Source organism: Marmota marmota, unplaced genomic scaffold, assembly GCF_001458135.2.
Source record: "Marmota marmota marmota unplaced genomic scaffold, marMar, whole genome shotgun sequence".
Classification (NCBI taxonomy): domain Eukaryota; kingdom Metazoa; phylum Chordata; class Mammalia; order Rodentia; family Sciuridae; genus Marmota; species Marmota marmota.
The window spans coordinates 74,904-100,539 of NW_026000093.1; the positions used below are offsets into that span (position 1 = coordinate 74,904).

A 25,636-nucleotide genomic window follows, 5' to 3' on the forward strand; every position below is an offset into this window, starting at 1 on the left:
GCTTCAGCCTCCCAAATTATTGTGATTAGAAGCAAGCAGCACCATGCCCAGCTCTAATCACTTTTAAAATAACCCTTTCTACTTACTGGTGTTCATATGAGCAAATTTGGAAAATGTAGATAGATGTGCATATACCAGCCTTCATGGTATGACTCATTACAAATTATCTTTTCGTTTGAAACACTGCTAGTTATGATAGAGAAAAATTAAAATAAAGTTTAGCTTAAACTAGCTACAGTGTAAAAAAAATTTCTTCAATTTGTTTAACTCTAAAAAGGATATTTATTTTGATTTTTTAAAAATCTTGTAAGGTGTTTGTTGCTTATTACTATTGAAAGGTGCTGTGGAAACAAACATGTAAGTAAAGACTTCTCGGAAGAGGATATATTTTCAATTGTCTAGAAATATATTGAATCTCTTTGACCTGAGAAGTCCAAGTTGAAAATAATTAATAATTATTATTTTGAGCAAGTAAAATATTCCAGAATGAAAGAGGTCAGTACTGTTAAAAATACTGTAATAAATCATTACTTTTTTTTTTCATATTCACATGTTCCTAAGTAAACAAAATAAATAACGAATTACAAAGATATTGAAAATGTTCCAGTTTCTAAGCATAGAGGATATGTTTTCAATGGACAAAACATGCATGCCTTTTTGGAGTTTTACATTTGAGAAACATAAGAGTTAGCTAGGAGGAAAACAAATACTTTACCATACAATTCTGTGGTTTATAATTGTTGCAGTAACTCACTCGCAGGTCAGCATGAGAAAGAAAGAAGAAGCAGAGGAAGCCAAGCAGCAGAAGAAAAAAAGTCCTTTATTGTATACAGCAGTGTTTTTATAGTATTGTGAACAAAGAAGGCAGCCTTCCAATAGCAATAAATCAGGTCTTTCAGCTAGTTAAACATAGCATATAGAAGTTTTACTTTCTAATTAGAAGTGACCTGCTTCTCATGGCTAATCTACTCAGAGCATGCTGAGCTCTGCTCTTTGTTAAGAACAGATAATAAAATTTTTTTCAGCGCCCTCCTAGCTCACTTGGCAGAACATCCTGTTTGTGAGCAAGTCCTCCCAAGGACACTAGACCCTCGTTTTCAAGCATGTCCCTTGTTACCTTATCTAAACTTTGAAGGAACCTCTCCTTTTCGAGCAAGCCCCAACAAAGACAACAAAACATCTCGTATGCAAGCACGATTTGCTGTCACCTTATCTAGACCTTGATAGAATATCCCATTTGCAGGCAGACTCCATCAAGGACAATAATAATTACATTTTCAAGCTCACCGTCACATCTGATTCTCTACAATAAGACATTTCATTGATTTTTAAGATGCACATCTGAGATGGATGGAATCTTAAAATTGGCATGTCATAACCACATGACAATTTTTCTTCTGAGTGGTACATAGAATAAGAATGTTCTAAGTGTCTTAAAGGTGATGGCATCTCAGAGGCAATGAAATAGGAAATATATAAAAATATCAGGACATTGGTTAATTTTTAGCACCAAAAACTATTCAAGGGTGACTTGCAAAATGAAGATACACAATTCTTTATCCTTTTTTTTGGGGGGGGGGTGAGTACCAGCGATTGAATTCAGGGGCACAGAGCCACATCCCCAGCCCTATTTTATATTTTATTTAGAGACAAGGTCTCACTGAGTTGCTTAGTGCCTCACTGTTGCTGAGGCTGGCTTTGAATTTGAGATCCTCTTGTCTCAGCCTCCAGAGCTGCTGGGATTATAGGCGTGTGCCACTACATTTGACTTCTAAATCCTTCTGTCTAAACTAGAATTCTTTATTCAGAAGATTCCTATAGAGATCTTTCTCCTCATGTAAAACAAATGAAACACCAGTGTTCATAAATATGAGTACTTTTTTTTTTTTAAAGTGTGTGAGGGAAACAAACTTCTTTGTTCTTTTTCATGGAGAGCACATGGTGGGCAGTTAATGCATTTGAGGTTAAGTTGTTCAGAAAACACAAGCAGATTTTATGAAATATGGATTATTTTTGTTTCTTTCTCCTATTTCTGAAAGCTTGTAGGTCCACTTATACTTTTTTTTCAAGACATTCTTAAGTTGAATTTTGATGATTCATAGTTGTTATTGTTTTTATAAGAATGTATTTGAAAACATTTATTCTCTGTGTAAACAGTTTATGTGGGAAAGTAGCTCCATGATATATCTTGGCTAGGAAACCTGTAAAGGACTTTTTCTATTTGATACTGAGGACAGGTTTTATAGGCAACTCAACCATATGAAGGTTACATACCTTTTTCTCCCAGAAGGACTTCAGGTTGCATATCCAAGTGTGGTCCTAGGTCCTGGAGCTTGTTTGAAATGCAGACTGGTGCTGTATGTGAATCTGTGGGAAGCACCAGACAAGATAGGTGACTCTCAGCCTTGAGGGTATTACCAGGATTGCTGGACTAGTATAAAGTTTCTGATTCAGTAGTCTGGGTGGGAGTCTGAGAATTTTAATTTTAACAAATTATCACATGATGCTGATGCTGCTGGTACAGGGGCCATACATGGAGAACCATTATTCTAAAGTGTCCTCATTGTACATTTCTCTCCTCTTTCCTAATTTCCTACTCCTTCAAATAGCTTTTAAAAACAGATTATCATATCCTTTAACTTGATTGAAGGGGGAAAAAGCATATTTTTTTTTTTTTTGCAATAACCACATCAAGATTGCTTTTCAGCATCTAATTTCAGAGCAAAAAATCTATTTAAAGCTTGTTTTTAAGTCTTATCTATAGATTTCTCTTTCTCTCCTTTCTGTAAGTATTCTTTTTAATGTTTAAAAAACTTTTTAATGTAGATAACATGTTCTTATGGTTCAAAAGTTAAAATGACACAGGCATGTTTGGGAAAATCTGATTTCCAACTGCTTTGCCCCCCCCCCTTCACCCCTCTTTCTTAGATAAACTCCTTTAATTTATTTCCCATAGATGTCAATTGTTTCCTTTTATAGTAGGAGAAATGCCAGTGTACTATATTCTTTTAAAATGTAGCATAATATGTAACTAATTCTGTCCCATGGCTTTTTCTTTATATGCTCTTGAGATCTTTTCCTACTAGTATTTATTTAGAAAGAATATAATATTTGTTTATAGAAATCACTTTTTTAAAAAAACAGCTGTATTCAAACAGCATCTATTAAGTTCATTGTTTACTTAATCAGCCCCCCTGGTGGGTATTTGGGTCTTCTCTAGGTTAATCACAGGCCATACTGTGGTGAAACAGCTTGTATACATATCATTTTACATATGCAGGTACATCTGTGGGATACATTCCTAGAAGTGGGATCGCTGCACCACTGGGTAGTGCATTTATAATTTTGTTAAATACTTCCTTTCTTAAGTGTTGCACCATTTTAAACTCCCACAAGTACAGTTGCTCCTCCTTATCCATGGAGGATTGGTTTGAGGACCCCTTTGTGAATACTAAAATTCAAGGATGCTTGAGTCTATTATATGAAAAGCATAGTATTTGCATATAACCTATGCACATCCTCTGCATACTTTTAAATCATCTTTAGATTGCTTAGAAGATCTAATACAATATTAATGCCATGTAAATAGTTGTTACAATACAGTGTAACAACTGTATTGTAACAACTGTATTTTTTCCTTGTCAAGGAAAAAAGTTGGTATGTGTTCAGTATGACAATTTTTAAAAAAATATTTTCACCTATAATTGTCAAATCCAGTCTGAATACCACAGATACAAGAGGACAGATTGCAGTGTATGAGAGAGTTCCTATATTTCTGAGGGCTTTCCAATGTACTGTGTGTTTACAACCCTTGAATTTGTTAACAGTTTGATAGATGAGAATTATCAATATAGAGTAGTTTTAATGTACATTGCTATCATTATTAATGAGGCTGAGCTCTTATGCTTAAAAACTAGTTGTATTTCTTTTCCTGTAAACTCTCTGTTCATGTGTTTGTTCACATTTTTGTTTTGAATTGCTTTTTTCCCCTTATCAATTTCTAGAAATTTATAAATTGTAGAGATTATCCCTGTGTGATATAAATTGTGTAGTTTTTTCCCAGATTTTCACTTATTTTTTATTTACCTTCACATATTTTGATATACAGAAGTCTTACATTTTTTTCTTTGAATTTTACAGTTTATATTACTCATTACAGTATCTTGATTTTTTAAAAAATATTTCTTTATTTCTATGTGGTGCTGAGGATTGAACCCAATGCCTCACAAGTGCTAGGTAAGTGCTCTACCACTGAGCTACAGCCCCAGCCCAGGTATCTGGATTTTAAGTCACTGAAAGGCCTCCAAGATTTTTAGAATTTTCCCATGGTTTCTTTTAGTACTTTTATGGTATCACTTTTACATTTAAATGTTCAAACTAGGATTTATTCTGGTGTTCAGAATGATGCATAGGTTCAGCTTTCTTTTTCTGTGTCCCTGTTATTTTCACCTGTTGATTTTAGAGCCCTTCTTTGAATACTCTTATGGTATTGTTAACTTTTGGATGTATTGGGGTGTCTCTGGGGTTTGTATTCTATTAGTCTTTTTCTTCATATATCAGTATCACAGTATTGGTTTTATAAAAGTTTTAACATCTTTTAAAACTAGTTTCCCCTTGTTGCTTTTCATATTCCTGGGAATTCTTGCTTGCTTATTTTTCCATGAGTACTTTTGAACTGTTTTGTCTAGTTCCAGAAAAACAAAAAACTAAAATAAATAAACATCAGATTAAATATATACATTTAAAATCTATTTAACTTCTCCAAACTTTTTTTCCTTTTTTCAGGTTGTTAATAAAGGTGCTAAGAAAGAATGTAACACAGGAAAATAATTAAATATTTTCACTGTGGTAAGTGTTTTATGATTTTACATTTTAAAAATTCTTTAATTGTTATTATTTTTTAGTTCTGCTTCCTTAAGTTGTAAAAGGGATATTGTTTTAGGAGCATTTGACTTCATAGAACCTGTGGTTGGTAAGGTGGATGCCAATAATGTGGGCTGTTTGAATAATGACGTTTGTCTTTCCCTATCTCTTTGACTCTAATATTTTAATTTCTATTATCTTGTCATTATAAAGTATGGTTCTGAGAAGGAGATCCTGTATTACATCTACTTGCAACATTCAATGAATTCTTTCCTCTTAAATAGGAAGTTGAAAAGATTTGAAGTAATTTTGGTGATATAGAGGCATTTCTAAAAAGTTTGTTGTGATTTTTTATTTTACTAATTAGAAAAAATTTTACCCATATAAAACAACATAATGACAAAAGTCAGCCCTCAACTCCTGCACAAAGAAATAGCCACCATTAACTCACTTTTGGAAACTTATTGATGGATATGAAAGTATACAGAAAACTTTAAATAAACAGCAGTTTTTCTCTATATGAAGCTATGTGGTCATTTTTAATGTGTTTTATGTATCTCTATTTGTGAGTTGAAACTGATGTGCATAATCATGGGTGATCATTTTACTGGCTGCCTAGTTTGTTTTTTTAATTATTTTTTTAGTTGTCAATAGATCTTTATTTATATATGCGGTGCTGAGAATCAAACCCTGTTCTTTACAGGTGCCAGGCAAGTGCTCTACCACTGAGCTACAACCCCAGCCCTTGCTGCCTAGTTTTCCATCATTTAGAGGCATCATACTTTATCTAGCTACTCCTTTGATAACTATTTAGATTGTTACTTGTTTTTCTTTCTTGTGAATAATGGCATGTTGATAATAGTATACTTATTCATTTATCTTCTTAGAGGTATAACTGCCAGGTCAAACATTATATATATTTTAAATATTAATAAATATGGCTGAGCCGTTATCTGTAAAAACTATCCCCTTCAATGTCCATGAGAATCCTATTTTTAAAACCCTTGCTCACACCAAGTTTTCTTAATCTTTTTAATCTTTGCTAATCCAATATGGGAAAAAAAAGTACATTTTTGAGATAACATGTTTTTTACTGGTACTGGGGATTGAACCCAGGGGCACTTCCCCAGTAAATTAGATCCCCAGGACCTTTTATTTTTATTTTATTTTTTTTTTATTTTGAGACAGGGCCTCGCTAAGTTGCAGAGGCTGTCCTTGAACAGTGATCCTCAACAGTGATCCTCTTGCCTCAGTCTCCTGAGTTGCTGGGATTACAGGTGTGTTCCACTGTACTCAACTATTGAAGGAAACCTTGTGTTATTCAAAGATTTCTTTCATTCAATATTCTTATTAACATAAATAATTCTCTTCTTAAGGACATACTTGTGATTCTTATATGTCAGATATTCTTAGGCTTAAATGTGATGAAAATATTTAAATATATTGAGTTGTTTTTAGGTCTTTTGCCTTGATTTTAACTCATTATCAATATTTGAAAACTTGAGGGTTGGGGATGTGGCTCAAGTGGTAGCGTGCTAGCCTGGCATGTATGAGACACTAGATTCAATCCTCAGCACCACATAAAAATAAAATAAAGATATTGTGTCCACCTAAAAAGTAAATATTAAAAAAATATATTTGAAATCTTGATCAACTAGCTATAATTGTTTTGAATACAGAATGTTTTCCTCTGCAAAGAGCAGTACTTTTGTGTTTTATTCACCTGAAGGGAAGCCTAAAATAACTTTCAAAATAATTTTTTTTAACAATTTTCAAACATGGATACCAATGGCTGAATAGCATATAGAATATTATTTCCATAATTGGTTGATAATATAGTGTTTTTGAGTTATGTAAACTATGTGATTGTGTGTTCATGTGTAAACCTGTGTGTATTTCTTCTGTCCAAAAGATTTTATCACTTCCTGATGTAAATATGATTTTTAATTTTATGTTTGCTTTAGGTTTTATTTCAATCAAATAAGAGTTACATATAAGGATGGCCTCACATGAAGCAGATTCACAATTTTGTCATTTACCTACTGTTTATTCTTTGGCTTAATAAGAAAACATTAAACTGTCTTCTCTATATAAAGTACATCTAGATTGCTTTTCCTGAGGGGGCTTTTGTTTTCATTTCAATTAACATTGTTTACTGAATACCCCAAGGTTGGGACCATATGGTCCAACTGGTGATTTATTCACTAGTTTTTATTCAGCACTGAATACCTACCTACCTGGTAGGCATCCACAGGTGCTAGGCAAGTGCTCTACCACCCAAATCATTATTTACTTATTTGTTTAATTTTTTGGTACTGGGGATTGAATCTAGGGGAACTTTACCACTGAAACACATCCCCAGCCCTTTTTTATTTTATTTTTATTTTGAGACAGGGTCTTGCTAAGTTGCTTAGGGCCTCACTAAGTTCCTAAGGCTGGCCATGAACTTAGGATCCTCCTGCCTCAGCCTCAATCTCCCAATGGTTGATGTGTATTGTCATTATTAGGTTAAAGATGTGAAAGAGAATAGCCATACATTTTAATTTAGAGAAGAGTAACATGATTTCATTTAAATTTAGATGTGCATAACTGTATGGCACTTGCTACTATTTCATTTGATGGAACTTTGTTTCAAATTTTGATTTGGACTATATTCTACTTACTTTTTAGAATCACATAAGCCCTGTAGTTTAAATCTTTTTTTTTTTTTTCCCATTATGGGCAGAGTAAGTATTTAAACTAGGTATGCTGCTAGATCTTGTTTAAAATCTGTTAATGTTTCCCAGTATAGACATGGCAATATTTTTCACAATATGATGTTTAAAAATAAGGATAAAGGGGCTAGGGATGTGGCTCAAGTGGTAGCGCGCTCACCTGGCATGTGTGCGGCCCCGGTTCGATCCTCAGCACCATTCTCTTTTCTCTCTCTCTCTCTCTCTCTCTCTCTCTCTCTCTCTCTCTCAGAAAAAAAAAGAAAAGAAGGATAAAGTAAATGCTCCCCAAAATAAAGTAAATATAATTGTATGGTTCACATTTTTAAAAATAAAATCAGAGAAATGAATTGCCAGACTTTGAGTAGAATGAATAGATTTTTGTCTGGGACATGTCTGTGAAGCTTTTCTGACTCCTAAACCAGTTTTTCATAGCCAAAGTAAACAGAGAGATGGAACAATTAATGATCTAATAGATTTAAGCAGTGTTTTAGTCTGGATTTTATATAGTTCATTTCTGTTGGAATACAGGATTCTAAAGAATAAATGTAACTAGTTTTAATTAGTATTTTTGCAGAAGTCATTTGCATGTGAAAATTTTAAAATCAAATAATCCTCTAGCAATTTTTATTTGCACTTTAATTTGCCTAGCAATTTTTTCTTTTTAATATTTATTTTTTAGTTGTAGTTGGACACAATACCTTTATTTTATTGATTTATATGTGGTGCTGAGTATTGAACCCAGGGCTCTGCATGTGCCAGGCAAGCACTCTACTACTGAGCCACAACCACAGCCCCCAGCAATTGTTTCTTAATACATAGTCCAAAATTAAATCAAGGCAGACTTGAAATTATTGAGTCTTCATTATTGGGCCAAATTAATGAGGTTTTCCTGAACTTTTCCTTCTGGGATCTTATTATGGCTAATGATGTAATCTTATTTGTTTTCTAAAATATTGAAGTTCGATATTTTTGAATCTCTTTTCTGTGGCAGTACAGGAATTTGTTTATACAGTGCCTTTTATTTTACTGATGAGTTCATTTCTTTAATTGTGTGCCCTAAAGCCTACTAAAAATATTCCTGGAAAGTGAGGGATTAAATAGAAGTTGTAATTAAAATGAAGGATTTATCCTTTATTTCTCCTGTTAGCTGCATTTGTTAAAATTTTTATACAACTTTTAAATAAATATTAAGACTTTATTACAGGGCTGGGATTATGGCTCAGTGGTAGAGTGCCTGCCTGGCATGTGTGAGGCACTGGGTTTGATCTCAGCACAACAATAGATAAATAAATAAGTAAACAAATAAATAAATAAATAAATCTATTATGTCCATCTACAACTACTAAAAAAAGGACTTTATTGTATATTATATTGGTTGGATTTTGTGCATTTGAAACAGTTTCTTCCTATATTAGGCATAAAGCTTAGTTTAGACTGGTATAGTAAGTGATCATTTGATTGGAAAGTTCGGTAGACTGAGAAGTTCAGTCTTCCTGTGCAGAATTTGAGACTTTGTACTCTTTGAGATGAAACAGCTTTGCAATCAGGGTAGTAGTACTGAGCTGCCAGTGGGAGGAGAGATGCCAGATGCTGGTATACAGCGTAGATGAGAGCCGCTCAGGGTTTCCTTCTATAGATTCTGCAACTGACCAGGTCTTCCCAAGGGGCACTGTTAACTCAAAGTCTTATGAGTAGAGTTTTAGAAAGGGGAGGAAATAAGAGTAGCTTTGGGGCACAAGGTCCATAATGAGCTCAGAGCTTAGTGAAACTCCCAAAGTTCTGAATGTCCCATCATCCTGAGAAATTTCCTCCCTCCTAACCCTGAAAGTTTTGTCCAGTGTGTGACATAATGCAAATTTGTGTGGAGCTAGGCAGAGCAAGTCTATTACTACAGAGTCTAGATGCTGTCTTTAAATGGACATCCAGCATGGGAATATGGCTGAAAACCACTACCCCCTCCCCACATCTTATCTATAGCAGTGCAATTGGAATTTCACACAAGCTTTTCCTTCTTTGGTTTGTTTAGAGAGGACACCTAGGTGCAGGTTGTGTTTGTGTATTTTAAACCCCCTGTGATTTGTTTTAGATATATTTCAGTCTGTTAAAATATAACAGTTTTTTTTTTTTTTTTTTAGTCTGAACATTCTAGCAGCCAACATTAACTCAAACATTAATTGCTGTCAATGGGAAAGGATATCTTTCCACATCTTTTCTTGGTGCTTACACCATCCCACTTCTTTTTTCTTTTACCTTAATAACAGATTACTGACACTTGGGAATTATAAACATATTGCAGCAATCTTTATGGAAAGATTACCAATTATTGCACTGCAAAATAAACATTTCTTTCTAATAGAGTGTTTCTCTCCATGTCTTTCTTTCTCTCAGTTTAGTGCTTTTAAATACCTTTTAGGTGAATGAATGCTTTGTGTCATGCTGTGATTTAATATTTTTAAGAGACTTTATTGATAGCTTTTTAAAAAACCTATGTGGGAGGAGGATGAAGGAGAAAGATTATTCATTCAATGTGAAATCTTCATAGATCTTTAGATGTCCACAAGGTAGAAGGATGGCCAATGTTAATTACCCCTACTCTGGTATAGTTCTGAAATTAGTATTTGCTGTGAAGAGTTGTGAACAGTGAGAATATTTGTGGTGGGCTGTGGATTGAGCATTGCAGTGTGCTCTTTGTGCTGATTAGATCCAGAAGTTTTGTGGAACCCTGGAATACACCATCGATTTCCATTTCCACTGCCCAAATCAGGAGAAATAAAAGCTTGCACATACACATACTGGCCAAGTGGCTACACACAGAGTTCAATTTGAATGTCTTCACAAAGCCAATCCAGCAAAGCTACCAGAAATTAGGTGTTGAAGATGAAATAGCAGTTTTTGTTTTGTTTTGTTTTTTAATTAAAAGTAGCATTTTTAAAGGAGCAATAGTCTCCTTCTCTTATCTTTACTGTAGAACAGCATGGAAAATTTAGGCTCTGCTGCAGTGTGTTAGGCACCTTTGTGACTTCCTGCTTTCTAGCTACTGGGCTTAGACATCATGAGTTGGTATTGGCTCATATTGAGGAAAAAATAAGGAAATCACATAAGGAGACATATATATCAAAGTGTAATCTACCTGATCAATAGATGTCAATATTTTTTCAAGGAGTACTCTTGAACCTGAATGTAAAATCTTATAGAAGACAAATCATGAATGTATTTTGATGTCCTGTAAATGGTATTGAGTAAAGAGTGCATTTAAGTGAGACTCAGAGCTGAAGCTTAGCTGTAAAGACCAGATTCTGTGTATTTATTTAGATAGAAAAGATCTACAAAGGCCTGAATTTTTTTGAATGTCTGGGTTGGGCATGTTTGCTCATTCTCCCTGTCCACATCTCTTAATCTATGATAGAGCCATTAGAGAGCAAGATGACATAGCCCGTCTCCTCACTGATTCCTGAAGTTCAAGTGCATCGGATGCTGCTAAAAAATGGCAGAAGTGCTGATGTGTGAACTTGATTAGGGAAGCTTCTGAAGTAGATTGATATTTATAGAATTTGTAAATAGGCAGGATAACAGTGAAGAACAGTTTCTCTACTTATCTAGCTGAATCTCAGCTTTAAATTGCATTGTCTGTCTCATTATTTAACCCTCATTATCCAAATTGTTATGCTTTTACCTTGTAAACCAAAAGGTATCCCATTCATCATAAATAATAAGAAGCTTTGTCACTGTTCTGACTAAAAGATCTGACAAGAACAATTTTAGAAGAGGAATAGTTTATTTAGGGGCTCATTGTTTCAGATGTCTCAGTCCACAGGTAGCTGGCTCCATTCCTTGGGGTTCAAAGTAAGGCTGAACATCCTGATGGAAGAGTGTGGAGGAGGGAAGCAGAGATAGACTTGCTAATTTAATAATTAACTTAATAATTTTTATATTATCACATGATAATCAGAAAGCAGAGAGATTTCACTCACCAGATGCAAAATATATACCCAAAAGTCACACCCCAAATAACCCAGCTCCTCCATCCACACCCTACCCACCTTCAGTTGCCTCTCAGTTAATTCCCATCAGGAGATTAATTCACCTATTGGGTTTAGGCTTTCATAACCCAGTCATTTCTCCTGTAAACTTTCTTGCATTGTCTGGCATATGTGCTTTTGGGAAACACCTCACATCCAAACTATAACATCTCCTTTGTTCTAAGAACTTGGGGCCTTAGAATGCCATCAGTGCCCTTATGGGTAGAAGGGGTGGATGGAAGGAAAGAGGCAATCTGGGTTTTGGTTTTTTTTGTGTGTTTGTTTTTTTGTTGTTGTTGTTGTTGTTGTTGTTGTTTTGTTTTTAAAGTGAACTTACACCCAGTGATTGAAAATTTATGATGTAAGCCAGTAAGCACTCATAAAGTAAGTGGCCTAATTAAGAATGAAAAATTGAACCTGATTTTACAAGTTTTTTGCCTAAAAACTTGGACGCATGAAATATTGTGAGAAATCATTTTGAATTTTGTTTGTTTAAATTATAGTAACTCTCTTGATATTCCTTAAAATTACACAGGATGAAATCATTTTTCATAGTATCCATAAATATTGTAAGTCACTGTTTCTTTAGTCTGAGGCTTAGTAGACTGGGTGTCTACTAAGAATGCAGTTCCGCAGCTCAGCAGGTCCCAGGATCTGAAGAAAATTGTCTCCTTCATCAACCCATCAGGACACAAAGGAGTAAATCCAGATTTGGTGGTGGTGAGGTGACAGTATAAGACTAACCTGGGGCCTTCTGCAGGAAAACTTTCCCTGAAGCAAATCTGAGGATAGTAGCCAGGGAGACAGGCATTATTGACCTTTGGCCTTGTTTTTTAAGCATAATTTGATTTTTTTTTTCTCAGAGAACTTTAGGGAAATTCTCCTTTGTCTTTAGTTTAATGTAGAAATGGCCCCTGAAAAACCAACACATTAGGAAAATTTTTTTCTCAGCCTTGAGTATATTCACATGTCACCAGGCTCTGAAATGAGTTATCACTGTGCTTTATTATTTTGCCTCATAGCTATTGCCTTTCTGATCCTGAACTTGAGCACTTCATGACCCATCTTTTTAGCAGCCTTTTACACTGTGCTAGTGTTTTTTAAATTTATGGTTGAGTAAGTCAAGATTTGGATGGAAGGAAGATGAAATTGAAATATATCTGTCACCAGTGTGTGTGTATGTGCATGTGCATGTGATAAAAAGCATATTGATTCAACATCCTCCTCATTATGTTATAGACAAAGCAAAAATAAGAATGTATAGTGAAAGGGCATATATTGCCAGCAACATGTTAGTAAGTATTTAAAATTCAGAGTATCTTCTCTTTTTTATTATGCAGAATAAATGATTAAAGCTGAATATTGGTGAACCACTCACTGCCTGTGCTCTTTGACTTGTTGGTGATCCACTTTCTACAACATCACATCCACTTTTTTTGTTATAAATAACTTTTCTATGGGTTATTTTCACTCTGCAACAATCTCCTTAACCAAGGGAAGGAGAATTCCTTTGGAAAATACTCAATTCTTTGGTACACAATGATTGCACAATAAACACAGTTTTTGGGACATCTTAAGGAAGGTTAATTCTCTAGAAAAATCAAATTGGTTTGCATTTGTTGGCAAATTTGTTTCTGCATCTCTTTGACCAACTCTAAACCTCCAGTTCCTTGACTTTCTCCTAAACTAGTCTTAACATCTTCCTGATTTCCTCATTAATTCAGTCAAGTAGAATTTTTGACTTCTGGTTTTTTCTTTTTAATGAGACTTTTAACTTTTTGAAAATTATACTTGCAAGAGTATTGCCAACATGAGCTTATATAACTCCCATATAATGGTAAGACCCACTTCCAACCTCATGCATCTTTAAGTTAAACTTGGCCAAGTAAAAGAGAATAACACACATACATACATATATGCTGTGTAAGATATATATATAATTTCTTAAATGTAAAGAGAATTATAAATTGGTTCTATGATGTTAATATATGAAAAATTACAAGTTAATATTAATTTTAAGCTGGGGATGTGGCTCAAGCGGTAGCGAGCTCGCCTGGCATGCATGTGGCCCAGGTTCGATCCTCAGCACCACATACAAACAAAGATGTTGTGTCTGCTGAAAACTAAAAAAAAAATATTAAAAAAAATTCTCTCTCTCTCCCTCTCTGTCTCTCTCTCTCTCTCCAGTCTCTTAAAAAAATTAATTTTAAGAACTACAGACAATTTTAAGAGGCTGGCCTGTTGCTCAATGGACTCATTCTGTTTGCAAAAGCCCAGTGTTTGATCTGAGTTCTTCCCTTGTGAAGCCATGGATAATCTATGGGTATTAAAGATTCGTGGATGAGAAAAGAAGAATTTTAAATATTCTCAGGGATCTACCTGTGTGACCAAGATATCTCTATGTGAGAAAAACATGACTCTCTGAGGGCTGGAAGGTAAACAAAATTTTTTATTTCAAAGGGGTTTCCTGAGATTAGTGAAAATAGGAAATAAACCCACATCTAATGAAATGGTGGCATAGCACATTTGAAAGGAACCCTCTCCTATGATTTTCAGCTCTGGAATGTAGTGTCAATTAGATACTGCCTTTGCCTGAGTGAGAGATTTGCATCCCCATGCAACTTTATTTCTGGCAAGGGTGACACCTGGCAGCTTAGGAAAGAAGACAATTTAGTAAAGAAGCATGACTGGGCAGGTCTGTCCAGCATCAGCCATTCATTGCATAAGGTGAAGAACTTTCTGGGTTTGATGCTATCACAGTCTCTGCCATTCAGGTGTGCACAGTCTTGTCATAAAGAGACATCAAAGCTAGAACATGAGCAAGCAGAATGAAAATGATGTAGGAGAGATGTAAGTGCTCTGGAGGTCAGAGGAGGCGGGCATATCCACAGAGGGACCAGAAGGGGCCTTGGAACAGTGGTGGAAGTCCAGAGATGTGTGAAAGACCAACTAGGGTTTCAACAGACAGATGTGAGTGGGGGCTCTTTAGTTGAGTCCACCAGCTCAGCAAAGATGTGTGGAAATAGAACAATGGTGTTTAAAGACTTGTGAACAGTGAGGCAGAAGCAAAATAGTGGGCCCACCTTTTATCAGTCTCCCAAGGAATAGGGTAAGAGGCTTGTTCTCAATTCAGTAGAAAAGCAGAAGGAAAAGATGTGACCAAGAAGTCCATTTGAGTTTGAAATTGAAAGGAACTACTATTAATTGAATACTTACAGTGTGCCAGGGACTTGATAGTTGTTATCATAACATTACAGCCAGGAGACTGAGAAGTCTCTGGAGAGATTGAGAAATGAAAATCACAGCGGAAACAACTGCAAATTCAAATCACAAAGCTCACCTTCTTTCTCCCACTCCTTATTGGCTAGCAGGGAGGAATGGTGGGGAGATCACTACAGAAGCCATTGTGCCAATTCAAGCAATAGGTAATGAGGGGTAGAAAGAGGAAGATGGCTTTGGAAATGGAAAGAAGGACATAAAGAAGCATCCAAGAAGGCCAGTCACTGTGGCAAAGGAAATAGATGCCTAGGAAGAGTCTAATTAATGCCCAGTTTTGAAGCCTGGACTCAGGAAATGTGTTTAAAAGGAAAAAAAAAAAATCTGGAGAAGGACCTGGTTTAGAGAACAAAAAAAAATAAGCTCAGTTTGATAGTTACTATGAGATGGATCAGGTTCCATTTAAGATGTAGGAGACATCTGCACAGAAGTGAGAGGTGAAGACTTTGAATAAATGGCTAAGGTGAAGGAACACGGAAGGACCAGCAGACAGCTTTAGACAATGCCCACCTTTAAGTGGAGGATAGAGATAGAACTAGGGGAGAAAAGGGAGAGGGAAGTGAATCAGTAATGAGCCTGAAAGGCAGGAGAGAATTTCAATGCACTGACCCCAAAGGTTAGGAGTCCAGCAGTCCTAGTGCTAGTGGCCTCAAGTTGTATCAGAGAGCACACTGGTCATCCTGGGTCATGGGCCTGGGGCCTGGGACACACTCCAGCCTGAGAGGGTGAGAAGCCATGGGGAAGGTAAAGATGGGGAAAGAGACTGACTGGGGTGAGGCTCAGGTCAAAGGTGACCCTATTCATGGGTGATGGGGATGTAGGAGCAGAGAAGACTGGGAGAATAAAAATGCCCCAGAGAAAAATAGACAATGGGGCTAAAGCTTAGAGCTGGAGACAGAGAAAAAAAAAATAAAAATGGCTTTGTTTTTCTTTCTTTCCTACCCACAGAAAACCTGTTTTTGTATTTATTTGCATCTTCTTAAGGATCAGCACTTATGTTACAAGGCATACCTCCAACCCGGAAAAGAACCACAAGTTACAGTGAATAACAATTAGTGCTTTTCTGACGCCTTCTGTTTGTTGTTGTTTGTTTGTTTTAATTTGTTATACATACAGTACAATGACCTTGACATATCATACATTTGAATCTGATGGGATATAATTTCTCATTTTTCTGAGTGTACAGGTTGCAGAATCATATTGGTCATGCAGTCACATATATACACACAGTAATAATAATGTCTGTTTCATTCTTCTATCCTTCCTATCCCTCACCCCTCCCCTCCCCTCCCATCACTTTTCTCTACCTAATCTATGGTAATGCTCTTCTTTTTTTTTTTTTCCTCATATCTTCATACATGTGTTTTGTATAATGATGAGTGTCTCCTTCCATCATCCATGAATTTTCCCTTCTCCCTCCCACCCCTCTTCCCTATGTAGAGGTAATCTTCTTCCCATGCTCTTCCTCCCTATCCCATTTCGAGTCACCCCCTTATGTCAGAGAAGACATTCAGTATTTGTTTTTTGGGGATTGGCTAACTTCACTTAGCATAATCTGCTCTAATGTCATCCGTTTCCCTGCAAAAGCCATGATCTTATTATTTTTTAGTGCTGAGTAATATTCCATTGTGTATATATGCCATGTTTTTTTTAATCCATTGAAGGGCAGAGGAAGTACGTTCTCAACTAGTCTTTCTCTTGAAATCCAAAAATTAGTATTTGGAAAATCATGCCTGTTTATACAATAAGCATTCTGAAGTGCCTACTGTGTGCCAGAACAGCAGAGCCCGTCCCATAAATCAGAGTTAACAGGTTGTTGTTTTCTCCAGGTCCTAAGGAATCCAGAAAACAGAGCAAGCTTCTGTATTTGTAATAATGGAATTGCAGTAATATGTTACTTATTTTAAAACAGTGATAAAAACTCATTGCCTGGAAGTAGCCTGTGTTCGCAGCACTTCAGTATGCATTACAGAGCTCCGTGGTGCTATAAGCATGGGTTACAAAGTTGCAAAAGAATACTTGGTGGCAAACTGTCAAGCAAGACCTTATTTTACATTTAATGCCTTGTAGGAAGAAGAGAACACAAGAGGAATCTTTGGAGAAGACAGGAGAGTTCAGTTGTTGTGAAAAGCAAGGAATCCATGCCCTCCATTGCTGGGGATCTCCAAGTCACTTGCTGGTTTTGCTGAGCCAGGTCTGGGTGCCATCCTTAAATGGAAGAGAATATTTACAAAAGAAAATACATTCTTCAGGTGGGTATTTTGTAATGTACTCCTGAGAGCTGTCGTAGAGATAAGTTTCATAATGGGTCCTTTTAGCATGAGCTCTGAACCTTCCATCTGACCCTTCGAATTGAATCATTAATCTGTGGTCCAGACTCAAACCTCCTGTGTTTCTTATAACTAATAATCTTATTTCCTTCATGTTAGTCTAACTTCTGTTTGAAACAGATGCTTTTATAATTGGATCCCTGGTACTTAGTGGTCTACAAAATATGCATTGATCCATGCATGACCTTCTTTGTTATTTTCAATGAAGATAAAACTCCTGAAACTCCCCCTCCCCCACTGCCAAAAAAAACACTAGGACCTTAACAAGAAATTAAAACATATATATCTACCTTATAAATCCACATTCATCTGATTTCCCTCCTTCTCCCAAGCCAAAGTGAACCATCGTCCCAAGTTATGTGATTAATATTCCCTCGCATTCTTTTCTATAGGATCTTATCAAACTTCTTTGTGTGGGCTAGGGATATAACTCAGTTGGTAGAGTGCTTGCCTTGCATGCACAAGGCCTGGGGTTCAATCCCCAGCACAACAAAAAGCAAAATAAAAATAAAAAAGTCTTCTTTGTGTTATACATATTTCAAAAAGTATGTGTATGCATACATGTTGTTTTAACTTTATAAAAATAAAAAATATAATTATAGGGCTTATATTGGCAAGATACACCCTGGTGATGCTTGTGGCAGGCATTTGGATTGGGCTTTCTATAATATTTTATTATATGAATATATCAGAATTGATTTACCAACACTGCCTTTCCTGGTTGTCTGGGTTACTCATAAGTTCTTGATATTATGAACTGTGCTTTTATGAACATTCTTACATTTATGCAGTTTTATCCATGTGCAATCTAGGAGTGAAATTGTTAGGTTAAGGGTTATATTCAACTTTAGGGGAGAGTGTCAAACTATTTTTTTAAATTTTTTTTATTGGTGCATTATAGTTTTATCTAACAGATTATGTATACATGGAATATAATTTTCCCATTTCATTCCCCAGTACTTCCTCTTTCCTTCCTCTCCTCCCTCACCTTTTATCCTTCCTCTACTCTGCTGGCCTTCCTTTTCTTATTGCTTCTTTTTAAGTTGGTGCTGTATAGCTATACAGAAAGGTGGAATTCACTGTGGTATATTTGTATGTATTTATACCATAATTTGGTCAAATGTATTCCAAAGTTCTTCCCTTTTCATGTGCCTCCTCCCTCCCCCTCTACTCCACTGATATATTTTCCTGGGATCCACTCTCCTTTTTAATTTTTTTTTTTTCTTATTGTGCTCTAGCATCCACATATGAGAAAAAAATTAAAAAATGGCCCTTGACTTTCTGAGCCTGGCTTATTTCACTTAACATGATGTTCTCCAATTTCATCCATTCATTCAATTACCAGTAAATGCCATCATTTCATTCTCCTTTATAGCTGAGTAAAACTTGCTTGCATAGATATACCACATTTTCTTCATTTATTCATGTGTTGACAGGCACGTGGGCTGGTTCCATAACTAAGTTATTGTGAATTGTGTTGCAATAAATGTTGATGTAGCTGAATACCTATAGTGTGCTGATTTTAGATCTTTTGGATAAATATCAAGGAGTAAGATAACTGGATCATCTGCTGATTCCTTTGAGGAATATCCATTGTGCTTTCCAAAGTGCTTGTACTAATTCGCAGTCCCACTGACAATGTCTGAGTGTACTTTTCCCCACCAGGTGCGTGGAGCCTGGTGGAGGAAGTGTGTTCCCGGGAAGTGTGTGTAGAGGGCCAGTGAGATTTCGGGAATAAAGGTTGCTGTTTGAACCTACAAGGCTGTGTTATTTTGTGCCCAGCCAGACTGCGGCAGGGTACATGGGAATTTATGGTATAATTTTTCCCCTATGGCTGGGAACTGAACCTAGGACCTCATACTCTACGTAAGCACTACTATGCTCTAACACTGAGTCTCACTGTACAGCCCTGTATAATGTTTATATAAGTTTGAAAATTATAATATGCAGGTTGGGGGGGGGGTTGATGTAAAATGAAATTTTTTTATAAAAAATGCTGAAAGCATATTCCTATCAGTAACAACCAAAACTAAACATTGTCTAAAGCTATGAAATTTTCTGGTAAAAGCTACTGAAACTTTTTTGTTTTAATGAATATCCAAACTGACTAATGTTGGCCAGTGTTTCATTCTGGAAAACTAATTTGATAAATGAGCATTCATAAATTAATTCCTGGGCTATTAAGCCTTGAAGAAGAGAATGCAGTCCTAGCAGGGGGAAAAAAAATAGATGTGAGAAAGAGGAAGCAACAGAATTTAGCTGGAATTCTGCAACCCGGAGAGGGAGAAGGAATATGGAGATTGGCAGGGCCCAGTCCTAGGTCAGTTATAGCCATGGTAGGGTTTTATAATACTTGGAAGTTGTATTATGAGGATTTTTTTTTCCTGATTGTAAGCATAATGTGATATAAACAAATCTGGACTAAGGAAAAGAAGCTGAAAAAAGAAAATGAAAACTATAATCCTGTCACTCACATTTTTATGGGACATGCTAATAAGAATTTTTCTTGATACTTTACTTTTTCTTCTGAAGGATTGAAAGTCTTGATATGATGACCAGTAGGTGACTGCCTGACCCCAGTCAAGGACCTTTCCAGATAGTACCTTTGTCCATGCTGGATCACCTACCAATATTGACCATTATTCTTTTTTTGAAAAAAATATTTATTTATTCTAATTTATTATACATAACAGCAGAATGGATTTCAATTTATAGTACACATACAGAGCACAGTTTTCCATGTCTTTGGTTGTATACGAAATAGAGTCACACCATTCGTGTCTTCATACATGTACTTAGGGTAATGATGTACATCTCATTTCACCGTCTTTCCTATCTGCATGCCCCCTCCCTTCCTATCCCTTCCCTTTGCCCTATCTGAAGTTTCTCCATTTATACCATGCTCCTCCTCACACCCTCATTATGGATCAGCATCCACATATCAGAGAAAACATTTGGCCTTTGTTTTGGGGGTTGGCTTACTTCACTTAGCATGATTTTCTTATCTTTAAAAAAGAAAATTACAGTAGTCCCTTTTATCCACATGGGGTAGGTTCCAAGACACCAGCAAATGCCTGAAAACACACTAAATTTTTTATAAAAAATGCTGAAAGCATATTCCTATCAATAACAATCAAAACTAAACATTGCCTAAAGCTATGAAAGCTATCTATTGCTTTTTCTATTCATACATGTATACCTATGATAAAGTTTGTAAATTAGGCACAGTAAGAGAATAACAGCAATAATTAATAATAAAATATGACAGTTACAGCAATATACTATATATGCAAATGTTCTCTCCCTCTCTCTCTCATTGAATGGAATTTTAGTTAACTGAAACAGCAGACATCAGAATGCTGGATAAGAGGGTTTTGTGATTGTTAGAAAATATGATGAGGAGATAAATAAATAAATGTGTGTATGTAATTTTTTACTAGACAGGTATCATTTCCAGCACTTTAGTGTGTATCCTAGACTTTTCTTCTGTCATTACTCACATGGATATTATGGAATCTTCTCATACAGTATATTCTAGTTTGTAAGTTTTCTGCCTAACACTACATATAATTCATCAATGTTATAAATGTTCATCTACTTTAATGTTTGAGTGGTACAGAATATTGCATCATGTGAGCAATGTCTAAACTGCATTTCAAATGTGCATCACAGTCACCAACCAATCACAGTGGATGCTGGCTAGTGCTCTCATACACTGTCATTGACCAGGTCTTCACTGAGCCAATCGCACTTTGGTGACTTTTACATTGTTTTTATTTGTTCCCAACCAGTTGCAAGAATGAAGTGAATATCTTATATACTAAACCTTTGTGCACAGCATGATCATTGTGTAAGGAAATGTTTTAATAAGTTTAAAAATTCTTTTTTTAAATATTTGAACACACAAGTTTATTTACCTGTTAATACAAAGATTTCTGAAATGATTTTTTCTAAATTTTTATTGTTGGTTGTTCAAAACATTCCATAGTTCTTGATATATCATATTTCACACTTTGATTCAAGTGGGTTAACCAAAGGAATTTCCATGTTTTAACTTTTATAATTTATTTAACCAAATTGTTCTCCAAGGTTTTATTAATTTACATTGACATTGGTAGGAAACAAAAGTCCATTTTCCACACTCTCTGAGAGTATTACCATCAATATTCTAAGTTCAAATAACATTTCACTAATTCAGTTTGCATTTCTTCTATTACAATTGAGATAAAATTTTCCATGTTTCTTGGTCATTTTTGTTTGTTTGTGTGGGCTGTCTTTTGGTATTCTTTCTCCTTTTGTCCACCAAGTGTCTTTTCTCTTATTTATTTGCAAGAAGTGTGTCTATTGAGAGCATTGTCTTCATTAAAGCTGCAAGCTTTTTTTTTTTATAAATTTCTCTTTTGTCTTTTTTTCTATAACTTTGTCTTTTAGATTCTTAAAAATGTTATGTTGTTAATCTTTCAGTATTTTTAAATTCTCTTTTTGTTTGAGTGCATATATAAATATATATATCATCCAATTTTTCTTTTGACATTATTTTTTTCATTCTCTTTGTCTAAATCTTGGTTCCACTGAGAATTTATGTTAGTATGAGATACAATGCAGGGATCTAACCTTCTTCGAATTGGTGAGCTTAGTGGTCAAATAACATTTATTGAAAATATTCTCTTTGCCTCCTGATTTTAATTGGCACCTTTGTCTTATATTGTACATCTGTTTGCAGCTAGATATATTATTGTTATTTCAATTCTATTTCTATTTTGATTATTCTTGCAATCATATTTTTATCATTCTGCAATGACTTTTAATAACTTGTTGAAGAGTTCCCTTTCTATTATTATGCTGTTTGAAATTTTTTGGCTAACTGGCCATCCTTAAGCATTTATTCTTCTACATGAACATTCAATATTCCTTTTGTCAATTTTTTTTTTAAAAATGTTGTTTAGATTTTTCTTGGAATTATGTTACATTTATGTTATTCTGGAAATAAAGGGCATCCTTACAATATTAGGAAATTAGTGTGTTTTGCCATTTGTTGAAGGTGTTTTTCATGTTCTTCAGTCATATTTTATAGTTCACTCCATAAAGATCAAGCAATTAACTTGCCCAGTTAATTTGAAGCTGTTTATAATTACTGCACATTGTGACAGAGCTCTCCTCCTCTGCCCTGCCCTCGCTATCCTGCTCTGAACATTTATGAGTTTTATAACTGACCATCTTGTGGAACTCACTCACTATTAATACTTTTTCAGCTGATACTTTTGAATATTACAGGTAGTACAATGATAACTTTGTGCCATTCTCAATATTCATATTTTTTTCTCTTATCCTGAGCATGGTTCAGGAATTCACAACTGTGGGTACAGTATTTAACCCATCTCACTATTCCTGAATCTGCTGGACCAGTAGCACCCTTGTTTTCCCTTCTCTCTCTCTCTCGTTAGTTTCAGATTATCAGGACTGGGACCGTTAGTAAAAATTAATTGGGACACTTAAACATTTATATAGCCTGAAGCCAATTGAATTATATAGAAAGTGCCCCTTACCTTAATGTGTGACTGAATTTGTCCACCCATCCCCCAAAACATCTGAATCTCTCTCTCATGGAAGTGGTAGGGAGTTGTTTATCAGTTTATTCTATGGCTTTTAGTCTCATCAGATTTTTCTCTCTTCTTGAGCAGGTGGCTTTGCCTTATTTTATTTTCATAAATTTAAACCAAGTATGCTTTCTTTTTCTTTTCTTTTTGGGTACTTTGGATTGAACCCAGGGGCACTTAACCAGCGAGCCACATCCCCACCCCTTTTTTATATTTTATTTAGAGATAGGGTCTTGCTCAGTTACTTAGGGCCTTGCTAAGTTGCTGAGGCTGGCTTTGAACTTACAATCCTCCTGCCTCAGCCTCTGAAGCCACTGGGAGCTTTTTTTTTAAAAAAAAAAAAATTCTTTTACTTAGTTACACATGACAGTACAAAGATCTTGACATATCATATATTTGAATCAGATGGGATATAATTTCTCATTTTTCTGAGTATACAGGTTGCAGAATCACATTGTTCATGCAGTCACTTATGTACACACAGTAATAATGATGTCTGGTTCATTCTACTATCCTTCATATCTCCCCAACCCCTCCCATCACTTCTCTCTACCTAATCTAGGGTAATGCTATTCTTTTTTTTTTTTCCTCACATTTTCATACATGTATTTTGTATAACAGTGAGGGTCTCCTTCCACCATCCATGCAATTCCCTTTCTCCCTCCCATTCCCTTCCGCCCCTCTTCCCTATGTAGAGGAAATCTTCTTTTCGTGCTCTTCCTCTCTTCCCCATTTTGAGTCACCCCCCCTTATATCAGAAAAGACATTCGGCATTTGTATTTTTGGGATTGGCTAACTTCACTTAGCATAACCTGCTCTAATGCCATGATTTTATTATTTTTTTTAGTGCTGAGTAATATTCCATTGTGTATATATGCCACATTTTTTTTTTTTTTTTTTACCCATTCATCCATTGAAGGGCATCTAGGTTGCCTCCACAGTCTAGCTATTGTGAATTGTGCTGCTGTAAACATTGATGTGGCTGTATCTCTGTAGTATGATATTTTTAGGTTTTTGGGGTATAGTCCAAGAAGAGGAATAGCTGGGTCAAATGATGGTTCCATTCCCAGATTTCCAAGGAATCTCTATACTGCTTTTCAAATTGGCTGCACAAATTTGCAGTCCCACCAGCAGTGTATGAGTGTACCTTTTTCCTCCACATCCTCGCCAGCACTTGTTGTTTGTCTTCATCATGGCTACCATTCTTACTGGAGTGAGATGGTGTTTTAAAGTAATTTTAATTTGCATTTCTCTGATTGCTAGAGATGATGAGTATTTTTTTTGTATATTTGTTGATTGATTGTATATTCTCTTCTGAGAAATGTCTGTTCAGGTCCTTGGCCCATTTGTTGATTGGGTTATTTGGTTTTTTTTGGTTTATAGCTTTTTGAGTTCTTTGTATACCCTAGGGATTAGAGCTCTATATGATGTGTGAGGGGTAAAAATTTGTTCCCAGTATGTAGACTCCCTATTGACCTCACATATTATTTCTCTTGCTGAGGGGAAAAAAAAAAACTTTTTAGTTTTAATTCATCCCATTTGTTGATTCTTGGTTTTAATTCTTGTGCTATAGATGTCTTATTAAGGAAATTGGGGCCTAACCCCATGTGATGGAGATTAGGGCCTACTTTTTCTTCTATTAGACTCAGAGTCTCTGGTTTAATTCCTAGATCCTTGATCCATTTTGAGTTAACTTCATCACATCAATAGATTTATAGATAAGAACCACATGATCATCTCGATAGATGCAGATAAAGCATTTGACAAAATACAGCAACCCTTTATGTTCAAAACACTAGAAAAACTAGGGATAACAGGAACTTACCTCAACATTGTAAAAGCTGTCTATGTTAAGCCTTATGCCAGTATCATTCTAAATGAAGAAAAACTGAAGGCATTCCTTCTAAAATCTGGAAAAAGACAGGGATGCCCTCTCTACTTCTATTCAACATAGTTCTTGAAACACTGGCCAGAGCAATTAGACAGATGAAAGAAATTAAAGGAATAACTATAGGGAAAGAAGAACTTAAACTAGCACTATTTGCTGATGATATAATTCTATAACTAGAAGACCCAAAAAAAACTCTACCAAAAAACTTTTAGAACTAGTAAATGAATTCAGCAAAGTGGCAGGATATAAAATCAACACCCATAAATCAAAGGCATTCCTGTATATCAGTGATAAATCCTCTGAAAAGGAAATGAGGAAAACTACCCCATTCACAATATCCTCAAAAAATAAATAAATAAATAAATAAAATACTTGGGAATCAACAAAAGAAATGAAAGGTCTATACAGTGAAAACTATAGAACCCTAAAGAGAAAAATAAAAGAAGACCTTAAAATATGGAAAGATCTACCTTGCTTATGAATAGGCAGAATTAATTTTATTAAAATGACCATATTACCAAAAGCACTATACAGATTCAATGGAATTTTGATCAAAATCCCAATGAGAAATAGAAAAAGCAATTATGAAATTCATCTGGAAAAATAAGAGAACCAGAATAGCTAAAGCAATTCTAAGCAGGAAAAGTGAAACAGGTGGTATCACTATACCAGATCTTAAACTATACTACAGAGCAATAGTAACAAAACAGCATGGTACTGGCACTAAAACAGGCTGGTGGACCAATGGTACAGGATAGAGGACACTGAGACTAACTCACAAAACTACAACTACCTTATATTAGACAAAGGTGCTGAAAGCATGCACTGGAGAAAGGATGGCACCTTCAACAAATGGTGCTGGGAAAACTGGAAATCCATTTGCAACAAAATGAAACTGAATCCCTCTCTCTCACCATGCACAAAAGTTAACACTGGGTGCTTTTGA

The 25,636-nt window shown here is 35.4% G+C and overlaps 1 pseudogene; it reads left to right on the plus strand.

The window, feature by feature from the left end:
- Positions 1-25,636, plus strand: part of LOC107142233 — a 120,207-nt pseudogene that overhangs the window by 2,427 nt on the left and 92,144 nt on the right.